At 43.4% G+C, this 18,626-nt stretch overlaps 1 long non-coding RNA gene across 1 annotated transcript; it reads left to right on the plus strand.

Annotated features, from left to right (window-relative positions):
• The first annotated feature begins 1,785 nt into the window (after window positions 1–1,785).
• LOC114233276 (uncharacterized) lies at window positions 1,786–13,581 on the plus strand. Its single transcript, XR_003619425.2, has 4 exons — window positions 1,786–1,965; window positions 2,232–2,346; window positions 3,534–4,107; window positions 13,268–13,581. It is a non-coding gene; the product is annotated as an uncharacterized LOC114233276 (long non-coding RNA).
• Window positions 13,582–18,626: the final 5,045 nt, after the last annotated feature.

Genomic DNA, 18,626 nt, shown 5'->3' on the forward strand with positions numbered 1-18,626 from the left:
TACATGGGTTCTGGCTAGAAAAGAATTCAAAGTCCACACCTAAACTGTAAGAGGACATGTATTGGGTAAATTACAGAGGTGGAAAAAGTAATTCCTAGAAGAAATGGGCTTAGCAGACAAGTTTTGGAGGTAAAGGAAGGGCTCTTTGAGCTTGGGAGTGAGGAAGCTAATGGTACCGTGCCTGGGGCGGGCGAGAGGGAAGGAAAAGGGAAATGGAGAGGGAAGGGAAAGGGAGGTGGGCGTGCTCCCTGGAGGGAAAGCACACTTGGTGTCCTAAGGGTTTTAAGGGTGGAGATTTTAGGGGAGGTCCCAGGGAAAGATCTCAGTAGAATATTCAGAAGTTTTCCAAGTGTGTTCATTCGGGTTGTGGTCTCCACTGACTGATTGGCTAGCACCAGGGCAGGGGGTCTTTAGTCAGTATAGCTGGTCCTGAGGTCAGCCATGGCTAGTTTTATTGGTTATCTGTGCCTGGAGCTGAAATACAACTGAAGTCTAGATGTTATCTCTAGGGAGGAAATGTCAGGGGTCCAAACCGCATGACCAGTGATGTGCTAGGGGAGAAAAAGTCACCCAGGGAGCAAGGTCTCACCCTATAATTGATTGTCCATTGCTAGGCGCCTGGGGCTTTCCACCCCATGACCTTCCGTATCTGGCCCATGGTCTCGGCTCTGCTCATGTCTGTCTAACTGCCTACAGAAGTGTGTCCCACCTTTGTGTCTCATCCCTTTGTCCAGCATCTCTAGATGCTTCCTGCCTGAAGTAACTTAGTAGCTGTGTGGATTATCAGATCGGCTGTCGAGGTATTGCAGAGCTTGGGTTCACATCACCCTCATTTTATTTAATGTCTCATTCACCTCCCTTCATCTCATCACAGAGGCACTGTATCATCTCACATAATCGCAAGAAGAAAGGTGAATACAGCACAATAAGAGAGAGAGATCACATTCACATAGCTTTTATTACAGTACTAGAGGCCCAGTGCACGAATTTGTGCACCAGTGGGGTCCCAGTGGGGTCCCTCGGCCTGGCCTGCAGAATCGGGCCAAAACTGGCTCTCTGACATCCCCCGAGGGGTCCTGAATTGCGAGAGGGCGCAGGCCAGGCTGAGGGACCCCACCAGTGCACAATCAGGGCCAGGGAGGGACGAGATAGGCTGGCCAGCTGGGGAAGGACTGTAGGAGGGCTCTGGGGCATGTTTGGCCCATCTTGCTCAGTCCTGATTGGCCAGACCCCAGCAGGAAGCTAACCTCCCAGTCAGAGTAGCTGCCCCCTGGTGGTTAGTGCACATCATAAAGTGGTTGAGCAGCCTTAACATGTCATTAGCATATTACACTTTGATTGGTTGAACGGCCAACCGGCCAACCAGACACTTAGCATATTAGGCTTTTATTATATAGGATATTATTATATTTGTTTTAGTCTATTAGTTATTGTTGTTAATTTCTTAGTGTGCCTAATTTATAAATTAAACTTTATCATAAGTATGTATGTATGTATTGTATATAGAAGTTTGGTACTATCTACAGTTTCAGGCATCCACTGAGGGTCTTGGAGTATATCCCTTGTAGAGAAGGGGGCATTACTGTATTTCTTGAGGCTCTTGTAGGTTCTCCAGGTAGTGTGGATCAAGAAATAGGCAGGGAGTTGGTCGTCAAGTCAACTTGAGAGATTCTGAATTCAAACTTCTTTTGAATTCACAATGCTCATTAGCATACATAAGATTCTAAGAACTGCTGTTAAAGAAACCAGTTTAATTAACCCCAAGGAACAAGAGAGATCCACAAAATGTGCTTTATCTTTGCTGCCTTAGGGTTATTCTAAATAATAAGAACAAAATTAATGATCATAAAATTTGCTCTGGCTGGTCGGATTGGCTATGCCCATCTTCTCTCACTGCCATACGTTTCTGCCTTAGAGTTGCCTGTTAAATGGAAGGAAACAGCTATCTCCGAGGAGGCTATCTGAGTAGGTATTATCCTGGCTGGAACTTCTGAGCATGCCCATGGAAACCTGCAAACCTAATTATCAGTGTATTTGTTGAACACCCTGTGTGTTACAAAGCACTTTTACAGAAATTGGATTACTTATCTCTCACTGTAACATAGTGATGTCATGTAGGAAGCTGAACTGATTGATTCCATTCTAGGAGTGAAGCCAAACAAGTTTGGTTCGTGGAGGCTTTCCATCAGTAAGTTAAAGAATTAGGATGATGATATTTCTACTTTCTTTAGCAGCTTCCACTGGTCACCAGTACACCCAGTGCCTGCTTTGGAGGTGTTGTCCCTCTGACCTTTCCTCAAGTTTGACCTCTAACTACTTGACTACCCTAGGATGCTGGCTGAACAGGTAATTTCACATTGGAAGACCTAAAAGTCATATTAATTTTAGTGTTTTTTTTTTGCTAAGTTATCTGCTGATTATACCATTTTCAACAGGATTGAGTCCAAATGCCTTTGCTTTCCCTCACATCGGACAGTGACCCTGCTTTCCAACATCAACTCTGGTCACTCTCCAGCCCTCCACACTGTGCTCCAGCTCCCTGTGGCCACCCCGGATAAGCCGGATAAGCTGCACTTCCTCTAGCCCCTGCCCTTCTACATCTGTGTCTGTTCCTGATGCTCCTTTCCTTTCCCCGCCTGCAAAATCTTCCCAGGCATCCCAAGGCAGAGCTAGTCGCTTCTTCCTCTGGGTCCCACAATCCTCTGTGCCTAGTTTTAGATAGCACTGATCATTGTGGAATTGCTCATGTGTCTTCCTGAAGCTTCCTGAAAGCGGGGACTTTGTTTCATCATCACTGCACCCCAAGGCCTCTCACAGTGCCTAATGGCATGTGGGTGATACTCAAGAGACATTCACTGAATGGATGACTCACGTAGGCACTGTCTTTACTGCAGAATCTCTGGATTTAAGACAAGAAAGCATCCTAACGAGCAATCACCAACAATCAGTGAAGAGCAGGGAGAGGGAGGAGCCAGAGCTGGCAGTGGCCACACCCAGTGTGGGTGGGACAGGCCTGGGTCCAGTGGGCGCCTATCACAACCTCTGGGTAGGAGACTTTTATTTATTTATTTATTTACTTATTTATTTATTTATTATCTAAAGTTTTACATATGTCTCTTTTTCCTCACTTGACACCCCCTCTCCCCAGCCTGGGGTAGGAGACTTTTAAAAATGCTTTCCCAAAGGAGAATGGATTAAAAAAGGATGAGAAACAATGGCCCAGAGGAAGAATGCATTCAAAGTGAGCGGCAGTGGATGGGAGAGGGAGGAAGAGATAGAGCCAAGTACTGCACCCAGGCCCACCTTCGGGGGTGAGGGTGCTCCTTGGCTCAAGGACCACAGGGCTGGGGATACACGGGGCTCAAAGTCAGCTTTCCCAGAGGGGAAAGAAAACGAATGAGTTATTTGTTTCTGGTTTTTCATCTACTTTTACAGTGTTTCCTCTTCATATTTAACCTCTGATTATTTGATTAAGATTTTTAAGGAAAGCTGGTTTATTCTGAGCTCGGTCCACCCTTCTTATCTCTCCGCAGAATTCCTGAACTCCAAGGGACCTAAACCATGCAAACAGGCTCTAGTAATTCCAGCCAAGAGGTGAAGACAGTGTAAACAGGCAGGACAGGAGGCACCTATTTTCTTTCTGAGATAATTCCTTTCAGGGAGTCCGAACTAGTCAGTAAATTATGTTTGTTTGCAAAAATTGCTTTACGTGTTTGAGCCTAAGCATCCAGCTGTGCAGCAAGGACATCATAGAGCATTGCAATTAAAAGGGCCTTCAGAGCTCATTTAGTCCTCCCATCTCATTTCACCAGGTGGAAGTCAGCAGTGGGGGAAGCGGAATTCAAACGTTTATAGAAGACTTAATAGAATTCTGGAGCTATTTTCCTCCAGAGAACTCTGACGCAGATCAAGGTACTTTTAAATAGCCACCATTTTCTGATCGATGCCTTCAGACGCAAGACAGCAAATGTGAGGAGAGAAACAGAAGAAAAGTACACTAAAGCAATGGACACAGAAGAAGAGTGACTAAGAAGAGCCTGCCTGAGTCTGTGTAGATAATTCCACTTGAAACAAAACCTTGTACACAGGAAACACCATAAAATATTGGTGACTTAAAGGGGAATACTGAGTTGTCCACTCCTTAAAATGTACTAACGAGCTGAGCCAGTGATAAGGTTACATATGTTATTGCTAATTTGATAAATATCACTGACCATCTACTCTGTACTAAATCCACAGGGAAAGAGTAAATTGCAGATATAAATATGATTAATGAGAAAATCGAACATTTATTGAGGGTTACAATGTTTCAGGTACTGGGTCAAGTATGAGCTCATTTAACCTTAATAGTAAGTATGATTGTTAGCCCATTGTATAGGTGAGGAAACTGATACTTGGAACAGTGAAGTTACTTGCCTGAGATCACAGAGCTGGTAGGTGGCAATGTTGAGCTTCTGACTCAGGTCAATCTGAATTCCTAACTATTATGCTTAGAGACTCCCATGAGACTAGACCCCTAAAATTTATAGTCAAATGGGAGCTGCATACCTGAACAAAGAGTCCATGTGATAAGGATGCCAAATGGGAAAAGGGATGGTTGAGGAAGAGTCCCAGGGAAGGTCACACCAGAACAGAATCTTAAAGAATGAGGGAGGGATGTCCATTTGGAGAGATGGGGGGGGGGGGGGGGGGAGTGAACTTTAGGCCCAGGCCAGGATAGACAGGAGCATCCTATCTGCTGAAGAAAAACCAAAGGGTCCTAGGGTCAGACCATCATACCCCAGGGGCTCAAATTTGGGCCTAAAACCAGATTAAGAAAGAGAACAATCTCGACTCTCAGGAGGAAGAGTAAGAGCTGTAGATCATAGGTAGAAATTGCCTGTGGTCATCAGAGTTCAATCTTCTTGTAAGTTGGTTCACCACTGCCTTCTCAGGAAGTGACCTGGCTGCTGCTCTGGATTAGACCAGCCTGGGGGGGAGGGGTTGTGGAGGGTGAGGGTGCAGCTAGACAGAGCTGCCAAGAACCAGGGAAACTACTGAAGATAGTGTGAAGGTAGTGCATCCTCTCTCTCTCTCTCTCTCTCTCTCTCTCTCTCTCTCTCTCTCTCTCGGCTTCCCTTTCCACAGCCCATGGCTATTTTAGCTACACACTTGAAGATAAGCAATGTGTTACAGTCAGGGGACCTGGGAGAAAGACAAGAGGTATGACAAAGAGAAGGCTGGGTTCCATGGGTGCTATGTAAGTCCAAGGTTCTAGCAGTTTACTTTCTGTTTATTGCTATGTGCTTGCTTAGGTAAGTCATCAAGTTTATATCATAAAGACCAAAAAACAAACAACAACAACAACAAAAAAACATGGCTAACACATGGACACCAATCAGCTGAGTGGCTCCAGGGATTCTGGTAATATTTGCTCACTGATCCTTAGAGAGCCATTCCTTTTCTCTTACACACCCTGGATTTTCTCTTTTTCCATTTTTTTCTGTCCTTAATCATCTCTACTAGTAAGTCTCCCTCTTCCATTCTTCCAATATCTTGCATCAGCCTGTAGTGGACTAGCGTCATGGCCAGTAGCTCCAGGCCCAGGCTTTTGCCTAGAAGGGGGAAACCTCCTTGTTGTCACAGACCATCTAAATCTGAATTCAGTCAGAGAGCTGGACTACTGCAGAGCCCTGGGCTTCACTCCAGACCCACGGAAACAGACTTGCTGAACTAGAAGCTGTTTTTAAACAACTGTTGCTGGTCAACTTTTTGCCCATTGAAGTTTGAAAATCACTGCCCTTAGGACAGAGACCCTGGAAACTTTTAAGTCTTTGATCTCTTCCTCCATCTCTTCCATCCAACCTTCTTTGGTGACTGGAAATGCCAGGAGAAGGCACAGTGACAGGGTAGAGCTTATCTTTCCCATTGGTTTTGGGCTTACTGGTCTGTCTCCTCTGTTATACTGTGAACCTCTAATGATGGGTATCTTCTTCTATTGAACATTCAAACCCTGGGTCTTGGCCATGCATGGGTCACCACAGATACTTCATAAATGTTTGTGGAATGAATAAAACTGTTGATGTAGAGAATCCTCCTCTCTTGCCCTCCCTTCTCTTCTCCTATACTTTCCTCCTCTTTCTTGGCCTTGGGCACAAATCCAAAATGTTTTAAGAAATGGTTAATATTTAAAGGGAAAAAGCCAGGCAAAGGTAGGGCAATGCCAGGTTGCTCAACTGATAAACAAATCCACCTTCTGTTCTTTCCTAAGCCAACAGGAAGCAGCCAGAAGATGGTCACTCACCCAATAGTGACCAGATCCCCATCCTATGTCCCCACATAGTGATTATTGCATAGTATTGCTGCAATTACCTGAGGCTATGAATAGTCTTTATTAAGAAACCTCATCGAGGATTGGAAGGCCTGATAGGTGACTCTTATTTGCTGACTCCTCAAATAAGTGGGAAGTTTTGCTTAAGTCTTGTTTATAGAATCTAAGCCTGGAGCAAAGTATTCTACTTTCACCTTTGAGTTCTACCTGGCCTCCCAGGTTATGACTGCATTTGAGGGTCTCAATGTGGATCTCACTTTTTCTGCTTACTACTAGCCAAAATGTCACCTGGTCCCACTGATGTAATGATAATAATGAAAATAATGATAGTAATTCTTCAGTAGTTCTTCCTTTTCCACCATTCCTATGGCACCTATACTTGTCTAGTCTTTCACCTCTTGTGCATGGACCACTGTAGTGCTTCCCATATTGATTGACATACCTCCATCCAGTCTACAAGATCAATTTTCCTACACACTTGCTTTTTTCATGTTTTTCTGTGTTTTGAATTTCCAGTGACTTCCCATTGCTTATAACGTAGCCTATAATATTTTTAATGTATGTATTTTTATTTATAAATTAAATACATGTGATATCAATTCATATGACATTGATTGTTAATTTTTGACAAACAAATATAAGCAGGAGTTACAATATTTCCTCCCTGTACCCTGCTGGATCATTTTTAATAGCCCACAGAGTAACACTACTGAGGAGAGCTGAGACTGAATCAATTTGCTGGGCCATCAAAGCCTTCTAAGATCTATTTCCAGATCATTCACTCAACATTTCTTAGAGACTACTATGGTCAGGTACTAGGTTAGGCTCTGGGGGTAATAATAAGCAGTTACAGTCCCTATATATCAGAAGCTCACAGACTAGTGGAGGAGATAAACATATAAGTAAAGAATTCTTGAAGAGCCATATGTATCATCATCCTAGAAAATTGCATAAGACCTTAAGGGTGAACAGAGAAAAGAAATACCTTTGCCTGTGATAGTCAGGAAAGGCTTCATGAGGACTATTTGAACTAGGTCTTGAAGGATATGTAAGCACAGAAAGGAAAAAGGGCCTTTCAGGCCCAGGGATTAGCATAGGCAAAGGCACAAGGTAAAAAAGAATATGGTACATTTGAGAAGGGACAGGAGTTCACAGAGGCTGATGGAGTATGAGGGGAGTGACAGAAGATGAGGATTAGAAAGGAAGGTTGAAGTCAAATCATGGAAGTTCTTGTCTACCATACCAATAAGTTTGTTTTATCCTGAAGTTAGTGGGAGTCATGGGATGTTTTGAAAAATGACATTCTCTCCCAAGTGTGTTTTTACCTGTCTTCCCCATAGGAATAGTGGAATAAGAAGTGGGAAGAATAAAATCAGCAGTTCCTCAGGGTGGGTCTGGCATACCTTCCCTTCCCTGAATATGTTACTCATAGACATCTCTCCCTTCTCAGGGCTCTGATGAAGCTGATGGCCAGTGTCACTCAGGAGGCCCTATATCAAGGGTCTCAGCCTCCAGACAGCAGGATGCCCCTTCCCTAAAATCTAAAGACATGTTCAAGAATTCCAGTGTTAAGACTAAAGCTAACAAGGACTCACATTCCACATATGGGATTAATGGTCATTGGGAAATTTTGTGCTTAGATGAGGACATAATCTCTCAGGTACTGAGAGATTACTATTTGGGATCAATCAACCCAAATTTTAGTAAAAATTCACAGTTTTGAAATATAACACAGTGACAGATGCATGTAGTGTAATGAAACCAAAATTGGAGAGTAAGAATTATTTATTTTTTTATCTCCATAGTTTTCTGTGTGGAAGACACTGCCATCTATCTTCTCTCTTTATTATGCTTTATTAAGAAGTTGATGTTTGTGTACAGGGTTCTCAAATAAGCCAGTCAACTTTTAAGTTCATTAGGATAACCAGTTCTCCTAAGAAGCTTTACCTTCAAAATCTTTTAAGAGGAGATTTCATTCATTTAATTAACCTTTTTCATGTGCCTAGTGGTTGCCAGGCATTGTCCTTGGCTAGGTATTTATTTCTAAAGTACTTTCCTTCATACGTGAAAATGGCTCAGATGACCATCATCTCTATGATGGGTACTTAGGATTATTTTACCTGGGAAGATGCTAGACTTTCCCTGAGCCTCTTACAATTTTCCTCTTGTGACCAGGGTCAGGCATTTATAAGATGCTTGGTCCATGTTTGAGGTGGTCTGTGTCTGAAAGACTAGAAGTTTCCTCTGCAGAATGGAACTTTAACTCTGTGTGGTGCTGTAAGAGTAGAGTTGACCTTTCAAAGTGCTAACAACGTGAAATCATGCAGAGAACATTGTATTGAATTAGAAATGTTAGAGAACTTCATCTGGAGTGGGGAAAGACTTCTTGATGTCATAAAAATAAAATGACAAGCATGAAGTGTAGCTATGTGGGGATGTGACCATCAGGACAGCTGACACCTGGGAGCCAGCAGGTGCAGCAGACAGTGGACTGGACCAGAGTCAGAAACTGCCATGCTGGTTTCGGCTCTGAACACCAGTCATCTTCTTGAAAAGCTTACACCCTTTCTGGTCCTCCATAGTACCCTCTGTGAAAAGAAGGTACGAGGTGGTTTTGACACTAAGAACTGGTTGTAAATGTTGCATTTATTTAATTGTATTTTCACATAGCACCAACAAAAGCAAGATTTACTCGTTGGCACAATCTCTTACATGGGGATAGCTGAAATCTGGCTGCTTCTTTATTCTAGTCTAAATGTTACTGATCTACCATCTCTCTATGAAAATACTTTGGAAGGGAAGGGAATAGAGCAAACCTTCTTTGCCCTCTGCTATTCTCATCCATGCTTCATTTTGCATGTCTTCTAATATCTTCAACCAAGGAGTGAGGATAAGGAAAGAAGAAACTGACATGCAAGGGAAAGCAGGGACCCAACTCCTCATCAGAGATGGAAGAAACCAGAAAGCATTGCCCCAATCATGAAAGTTGACTTTAGTGTCTTGAGTACTATGTAAATATTCATCAACACAATTTCCCTCTTTGCAAATGACTGTGCCAAAACCAGCTTATCTCATTCGGGTGTTCCAGGAGAAATAATGACAAAGCTTAAAAACACGTTGTCCACAAAGTACTGTCTGTGCCCTGTCACAAGTAATATTAATTGTTACTCTTACATGAACAGTAGTGACCTCCAAATAAAAGCCTTCACTCCATTCTCCCTGTAGGAGCTATGCCCAGGCTACACTGGCTAGGGAGGCAGATGGTCCGCTCAGGGTTTCATTAACATGGGGTTCAATGAACTTCTTGAGCTGAACAGAGGCTGAGATTGGGCCTCCAGTCTGAAACTCCTAAGCCGGTCAGCGTGGATGCTGTAGTCCAGGCAGTGAGGTGTTCAGTGAATGGCAAAGTGTTCTAGATTTTTAATATATTTTTATTGATTTCAGAGATAAAGGGAGAAGAAGAGAGAGATAGAAACATCAATGATAAGAGAGGATCATTGATCATCTGCCTCCTGCACACCCCACACTGAAGACTGAACCCACAATCCGGGCATGTGCCCTGACCAAGAATCGAACCATGACCTTCTGGTTCATAGGTCAACAATCAGCCTCCGAGCCATGCCGGCTGGGCTATTCTAGGAGATCTTGAACAAGATGGCCCGTGAGCGGGGGTTCATGTCACTAGTGGGGCCACCAGTCAGAAAATGCCATGGATTTGTACATTCATACACTACCCACACTTTATTTACTTACTAATATGTTTATTTAGATTTATCACAACACCTGAGCCTACCTGCAGCCCTTTCCCATGGTTTGTCTCAAGCAGAAGTTGGCAAAATCCAGCCCAGGGCCTGTTTTAGTGTGACCCAAGAGCTAAAAAGGATTTTTACATTTTTAAGGGGTTGCAAAAACAAAAAACAAAACAAAACACCCACAAAGAAGAACATGCAACAGAGACCTTACGTGATACACAAAGCCTAAAGTATTAATTATGTGGCCCTTTGCAGAAAGGCTTGCCCACACCAGTCTGGAGGACCTACTTCCCACTCATGCATAACATGACTTGTGGTTGTTTTCTCATTTGATCCTCTTGGCCACCCTGTGAGTAGGTAGGACAGTGGTATGATGTCCGTTTTAAAGGGGGGGACACAGAAGCCGGGAACAGTTACATAACTCCGAGGTCATGGACATGGTGGTCAGGCTGGGAATAGACCCAAGGTCTAATTCCGCATCCAGGACTCTTATCAGCAGATCACAGAGAGAACTGACCCAGCTCATCTTCACAGAGGAGCAAAAAGACTGAACTGCGGCCAAACTGATTTGAGAGTGTTGGGTCTGTCCACCTTTTCTTAGCAGGCAGCTCATTGGGGGGACGTTGTGCTAGAAATGTTTAACTAGCCTCAGACTCGGGCGGGTCAAGCAACAAGAGTTCACGTTCCCTGCAGCCAATGTCTCAACCCTGCGCTGACTGTGGCCTTGCAGTTGCACTGGGCTCCCCCACATGGCTGCCTCTCCCTCCTGCTTTCTGCACTCCCGTCTCATTCACTGGCGCTGCCCTGGTGAGCGTGCCCTGCGAGGAGCCGCTGGAGGAAATGAATGCCCACTTTATCCACCACAGCCTGTCAGCAGCCACAGACCCCGGGCAGCAGCTGGTGCGGAGCGCCTGGGTCCCCACGTAAACAGCTGGCCAAGCTGAGTAGCGGCTTGTTCTCCTGGCCGCACCCTGGCAAGGTCATACCGGACACTGGGACCCCCCAGCTACTTTAGGGCTGAAGAGGGGCTTTGTACCTTTAATTCGGACCTTAATCCTCTTGAATGCTACCAACGTAGGGACCTGAAATAAAGTCACGCATGTGATTGGTCTCTGAGTCACCTACAGGCAGCAGGGAGTGGGGCTGCTGAGCTGCAGGCCTGTCTCCCCTGATGTCAGGGATGGTTAGGAAGTCTTGATACCAACGGTAGGAGTGCTTCTAAGAACTTACAATTCCAAGTCCTTGAATACCTTCTCACCGGCCTGCTGTGGAGTGACGGTGTCACTCCTAGGGATTGGCCTCTCGGGGGCAAATCAGTCGTCATTTTGGTCATTTGGTCATTTAGCCAGTGATCTGGCTACTAAGGAGAACAGAGGGGACAAGGAAGAAGACAGGCAGAGTTGAGCTCCTGCTAAGTTAGACCTGAGAGCACGGAGGATGGGGAAGAAGGACAAGGTCAGGGTGAGGCCATAGTGCTGAGGGGCCAGCACGGGGACGGTCTTGATCTCCTTATATCTGGCTTTGATCCCCTTTCCCCCCATATTTCCTCTTTGCATAGTGGCTCCAACCTAAGGAAGTCTTCTCCATGCGTCCTCATGCAAGTCACCATCTCCACCCCAGCGGCTACCCCATCTTCCCTCCTTCATTGTCATAGAGATCCCTTTGCACATCTAGTTCCAGATCTGCAAGTCTCACTGGAAGGAGCACGTTGATCTTTAGCCCCTTTTGCAGGACTTGTCCCTGCCTTGTGCTTCCTATGGCCCTTCTTTCTCTTGACCTTGAATTACAATTTCCAGAGCCCTTTTCTACTTCCATCATTGGACCGAGAGCCACTTCAGGGAGGGGCCCTGTCTGACTCAGCAGGCCAAGTACAGTCCGTTGCCCATAGTAGACGTGCAATAAATATGGAGCCACTGCAGTCTTTCTCGTGATTCTTCCAGCCAGATGCTAAGAAAAACTTTTAAAACCTTAGGTAAGGGCCAGCTAGAGGGTTTAGAGCAGCTCTAAATCTAAGAGAGAGCCTTCCTGGTCCAGAACTTTTTTTTTTTTTTTAATTAATGTTATTCAGGACATCAGGTTGCATCAGACACTAACAGACATTTCCAAACCTCTTAGTAATCCACCCATCCGATATTTCTGCCAGTGCAAACAGTGCCAACCGTGGGGGAGAAGAAAGAATCTCCTTTTTCTTTCAAAGTCATTCACATAGAAAGATCAGTTACGATTTGCAGAAGACACTCCTTACAAAGGGGCTCACAATGCTCTCACTCTGAAGCCACCTTTTTTCGGTCTCAGCTGTAGACTTTGCAGGGCCCTCATTATACCTGCCAAGAGAGGCAACCTGCTGTGTCTGCTTGTTTGTTGAATCACTGCCGGTTTAAACTCAGCAAATAGCAACAAAAAAGCTGTTTTAATGAGATTTTAAAGTTCAGCTGTGAAAATTGAAAGTCACCCAACATCAAATCACCCAACCACCTGCGGATATTGCACTGCAATGTTCTTGTCGCTCACAGGGATTCTATTTCTGACCAGCCAGTTTACAGTAGTGGGAAAGAACCGTGGGCAGGAAGGATGAGGAGCCATTGGCTTGCTCTGCTTGCCAGGGACACCTTTGGGGGAATTAAATAGGTAATGTTTGCAAAGGGTTCAGCATAGTGCCTGGCAAGGAGAAGATGCCCAGTAAATGTTGGCTGTCCTGTCTGCACTCCCTTCTCTGAGATTTCATATGAGTAGGGTCCATTGTGAGGCTCAGTGTTCTTCACTATGGAACTTGGAGTATGAATGCATTCCTAGCTCTGAATAATTAAATTAACACTGTGCTCACTCAGACACTAAAAGAAGACCATGCATGGGCCAATGATGAGAGTGTTGCAAATCAAGAATTATGGTTAATTTCATTCTATGTATTCAAGATACACCGAAAACAAAAATGTAAATTAATCTATCCTTTATTGTGTCAATCTATCACTTAGGCCCCAACTGGTCCTATTAATAGGAAATCAAGTATCTCCTTCTTGACAGCCTCCATTCCTCATTCAAAAATATCCCTATATCTCAGGCTAGCTCAGTCCTTAGTGCTGATGCTCAGTCCTGGCTCCAAGGCCAAGCACAGAGGGAACTGACAGCTCTTAGTGGTCAACTGAAGTCTCTGAATGTCCATGCCACACAGTATTACAGACAAGGCTTCATGTGCTTCACTTCACAGATGCTTGCCTGTGCAGTGACAAGGCCCTGAATCGCTGCCCCGGCCAAGTAATGCTCTGCTTTTGAACTCAGAGACCTCATCTCCAGCATAAGCCACATGCTGTGCAGAAACCAGCATTCCCTCAGCTTCAGGGACCCTCAGGTCCGGGTTGAAAGATGCATACCTGCACAGCAGGCAGGTAACAGAAATGAGTGAAGTGGACTGGAATCAAGAAAAATCAGCACACAGGCTGTATTGTTATTGAACTTTAATGTATGCAGCTTACATATAAATATGTGTAATATCAGTTACATTTGATATTTATGAAAATGCAAATTGAGAGCAAAAATGTTTAATAATAAATCAAATGTTCCTTTTTATAATTCATTTCTCCTCTCATATGAATCTGGAAACCTGACACCTTTCCTTCTATACTAAATGTCAATGTCTAGTCTTCCATTTTGTGTTCTGAACATGAACAGAATATTGGCACAGTTAGAATTCTGTTACTTCAATATTGCCTCATTTAGTTTCCAGTACTATTTTGCCCTAGAATTTAATAATATCAATTTATAGTGCTTCCTTTATTCCTTAAGATTAAGCAAACTGAACAATGTTTACTTCATTTGCATTAAGTTTAAAATACACTTTTTGGAATCCAGTCTTCAAATCTACAATTTTGAGAATGAAGTTCAGGCTTTAACTTTCCTTTCTGGAAAACTCATTCCAGTATAGTTAGTTGAGCCAGATCATGCCCAGAAAATTTTTTTAGAAATGAGTGAATTGACTCTTACATTTTTTTAACTACAGTGTGTAGATACCTACCTAACTCATGGACACTCTTGAAAGGAAAGATTCCAAGTCTAGTTTTTTGTGAGTTGTCACGGAGATTTTTCCTTGGATCATATAAACAAGTCAATTTCTTCCAACAATTCAAAAACCATCCCCAACTCAAAAGCACCTAAGCGGATTCACCCAAAGCCCACGAAATACAGCAGAAAATGGTACCCCCGCTTTAGAGTATCACTATCAGGAGTTCAAGCTACATAAGCATATCTGGTGCCAGTGTTATCTACTACATCTCTGACATTTCACAATCCTAACCTTTTACTCCTAACCAATTGCTGGCAAATAATGAAACAAACAGGCATAAATTTACGCCCTTATAAATGTCACCTCACTAAGTTTCCTAAAAAGTTTGACATTAACACAAACTAGATCACAAATCATAGCCTGTGACCATGCTGACTAATACTGACCAGTCAGTGTTCAAACTATCAAACTCTCTGGCATCCAAAAATAAATCACTTCCTGATATTATGTTTGTCATATAGTATCGTATCCTAATATTTTTCTATTTCATCAATCCTAATAAACTCCACAAAAATATATATATACTATATAGTGTATTTAATATACTAACTCATCAGATATAAGAAAACATTAGAACTTATTTAAATTTCTTATATAACTTGTGCTGTGTATTTTTAGTCATCTTTACAAAATACTAAGCAACAGGATTTCTGGTTGTTTCTGTTTGGAATATATCATGTCTCCTACATTTAATAGATACTCTTTTATAAACTCACCATCTACAAGTAGCTTTTTAAAAAAAATGTGTTTTTATTGATTTTAGAGAGAGAAGAAGGAAGAGGGTGAGAGAGAGAAACATCAATGTGAGAGAGAAACATTCATTGGCTACACCCCTGTATGCACCCTGACCAGGGATTGAACCCACACCCCGGGTATTAGTATTGACCAAGAATTGAGCCTGTGACCTTTCAGTGCACCAGACTATGCTCAGCTAGCTGACCCACACCAGCCAGGGCTACAAGTAGTTGTGACGCCTAGGCAAAGTTTTCTCTTAACATGTAGTGGCATTTAACTACAGTGTCATTCAATTTTTTCACATTAAAAAAAATACTTTTAAAATGCCTGCGATTTTTTAAATTTTTTATTTATTTAAGGAAGTGCATAGATCTGGTATGTGACATTGAGTCAGGGAACTTAACTTCCATGGGTGTCAAATTCCTCCTTCATAAACGACAGCTGGATACCTCTAAGTTCCTTCTAATTTTAATATTTAAAAATGACGTGGCCAGCATGGCTCAGTGGTTGAGCATTGGCCTATGAACCAGTCAGGGCACATGCCCAGGTTGCAGGCTTGATCCCCAGTGTGGGACATGCAGGAGGCAGCTGATCAATGATTCTCTGTCCTAATTGCTGCATCTATCTCTCTCTCCCTCTCCCTTCCTCTCTGAAATCAATAAAAAAAAATATTTTTTAAAAGTTATGACCCTAAGTCCTAATGTACCCTTGTGGTCCCCAGATGCCTTCCCTACCTTCAAGGCAAGCTGCCTTGAAGAAGGACTTTTCCCCCAAAAGAGTGAATGTGTACCCGACATTATAATAAAGACTCACAGCAAAGCAGCAAGATTATCAGTCCTAGCATTACTTAACCTTACATGTGATCATCTGCAAAACATTTCATTGTTTTTCACTTCACATAAGGTAAAGGGAAGACGAAGGATAGGAAAACTGGAGGTGAGAGGGGATCTAACCTTATGTACCTTCTGCAAGTCAGAAGTATGGGAGGCCTCATTTAATCTTTCTAATAAAACCATGTTTCTGGGAGATGCCATTATCCTCACTTTACAGATAAAAGAAGCTCAGAGAAGTTAATTATTCTAACCAAGGTGACAAAATTAGCAATAGATCTAGGGTTTGAGCAGCTTGGTTTGGCCCCAAAGCCCATGTTGTATCCTCTACACACTGCATGATTCTTGGTTCTAGTGCAGAGCCTTCCTTGCTAGTGAATTTTCTTAGGTCACCTATCTCCTGAGCAGTCCAAGCTAAGCAAAGATATTCTGTCTCTTATGCTCAATGGACCTGGCAGCCATAGATCAACCTTGGGTGGACTGGGTTGGAGGCCTGAAGGAGGAAAAACAAGGCCATGATGAAGAGACTGGTGTGGAGATAAACAAGGCCAGAAACTGAAGGTCCAGGCAGAATCCTGGGTCCACGCTGGGTGAATCTGTAGGAGGCAGAGTCAAGAAGCGGCTGACAGTCAATGACTAGGAGAGGCAGTGAGCCAGTCCAGGGCACAAGACCTCAATGTACTTAGGGGCTACTGTATTTCATGCCTCAAACTCAAAAGCAATGACTGTCAGAGAGTCAAATGGTTTTCAGAAAGAGACAGAAAATCCACCCAAGCAATCAGACTGATTTTATACCATCTGAAACCTTGTGCTGGTTGATATTGACAGAACATCAGTGGTTAGATATAGCAGAGGTAACCTCCTGATGGCATTTGGCATTCCCTCCCTCCCTCTTCCCATCCTTCCTTCCTTCCTTCCCTCCTTCCTCCCTTTCTTCCTTCTGGGATTACTGGATCATATGGTAGTTCTATTTTTAATTTTTGAGGAACTTCCATACTATTTTCCATAATGGCTGTACCAATTTACATAGAAAGTGCTTCTTGATTCCCAACTAAATTCGATTAAGATATGAGTACTCCACCCTTCTCCCCATATCCTTCTCATTTCCTGACATATGGAATTTGTTTTTAGACTGTCAAGGTTGATCATATTACATTTTTTTCTACAGCCATATTTAAGTCTTCTGTGTTCCATTAGGCTGGTTCGCAGGTTGGAAACTAATGAACTTTATGTTAATGTAAACTAAAAGTATTAATAAATTAATGAATTCTTTCTATAAATATGGAGGCAGGCTCTGAGCTAGAATTATACTATGGGTCCAATATCATGAAGCATGGGCTGTGCCCTCAGGTTAAATGGATTCCATTCATTACACTTTGACGGTGTTCCAATACCATGGCACCCTTTGGTGAGACTCATTGAGGGCAGGCTTCACTTTTGTGTGAGCAGAAAGAGGAGTCTGGCTAGGAAGCTGTCAAATGTCAAAAGCTGGGGGTGGCTACCCAGGGGTCTAGAAGCCCTAGTTCTCAGAAAGAATGTCAACCTCTGTAGAGAAGGGAGCTCATATTTTTGCCCAGGGTTTGGCTGCCAAAGCTCCAAACTCAGAGATGGGTGAGGAGAGTGTAGGATTTGAATTTTCTCCTCTGCAGTGCCCCCCTCCCCTTTTGCCCCGCCCCATCACTCTGGAATATGGCTTCCCTGATTTGATTTTCTTTACATCTTCAGAAAGCGTGTTGGAATCTCACCTTCACTGTCTCCTTCAATTATCTTGACTGTTATGAGTTTATTCCCTTTTTAATTTTACTGAGGTCTCTGGAAGGAGAAAACCAGGGTCATATGAGTATTTTATTTCTTTCCTGGTTATAAAATTGCTCAGATTTATTATGAAGAAAAGTTCAAACAGTCAAGAAAAATATAAAAAGGACAGGAAAACTCCATAAACTCCTGCGACGTGGAGACAACCACTGTTAACATCTTGATGGAAATCCTTCCTGAATCCACCAGCCTTTCCACTCTGTGTGGAATTTCCAGGGGGACTTTGCCTGTACTTTTCTCTCTGAGTCTTCACTCCTTGGAGGAGCCATGAAGCCAAAGGGGAATACTCATCATGTTCCGAGAAGCAGCCTCGATTTTTTAAACCCTGAAGTGTTCCTCCTTCTCTACCTTTCCTGCTTCTGACTTTCCAACTTACGGTAGAGACATTGCAGTCCCTAAGCATCTGAGTCCCTTTGCAGAGAGGAACTTTTTGAAACAGACTCTTTTGGATTCTTCTTTCTCTGGTTAGAGTGTGGCAAATGAAAAAATCAGATGTATTGGTTGATGAAATTCACATTACACTCATAAATATTCTTGTGATTTAAAAACCCCACATTGCCCATTAGTCTCCTTTTCCTGGTGAATAGGCTTTCTCTCTGAATGTACAGGTTCTGGGGTAGAATGGAGAAGGCATGGGCAGGTTGTCAAGATTAATGAAGCTTAGAGAGGAGTACCCAGGGGTAGCTATCCTCCACACCCTTCTTCCTTTTAGGAACAAACTCTTTTTTTTCCTATTTTGCTAGAGCTGTGTTTGTTTGCTTGCTTGCTTTGGACACGAATTAGAAAAGGGACAAGTTTGATTCTTCTCCAATTGATGGCTGCACCAGCCAGCGTCAGCAGGAACTGACTTTGCCTTCTGCTGTGTGGGTGACCCACAGGGTCAGAGACGAGAGGAGTCTCCAGGGTGTGGGCCTGGCAGACCCAAGTACTCTGTTCTGCACACGAGGAGGCCATGCAGGCACCCACGTGAAGGCATCAGATGGCTCCACACTTCTCTGGGCCATCAGTCAACTCCCTGAGTCTGGGCTTCGCTTCTTGGCCCAAGTTCCTGGCAGAGAAAAGGCCACAGAGTGGAGACAGCCTCAGTCTCTCAGTCACAGACAGGCTTAAAGGAACAAAACCATCGC

The sequence above is a fragment of the Eptesicus fuscus genome, chromosome 8, assembly GCF_027574615.1.
Source record: "Eptesicus fuscus isolate TK198812 chromosome 8, DD_ASM_mEF_20220401, whole genome shotgun sequence".
NCBI classification, from domain to species: Eukaryota; Metazoa; Chordata; class Mammalia; order Chiroptera; family Vespertilionidae; genus Eptesicus; species Eptesicus fuscus.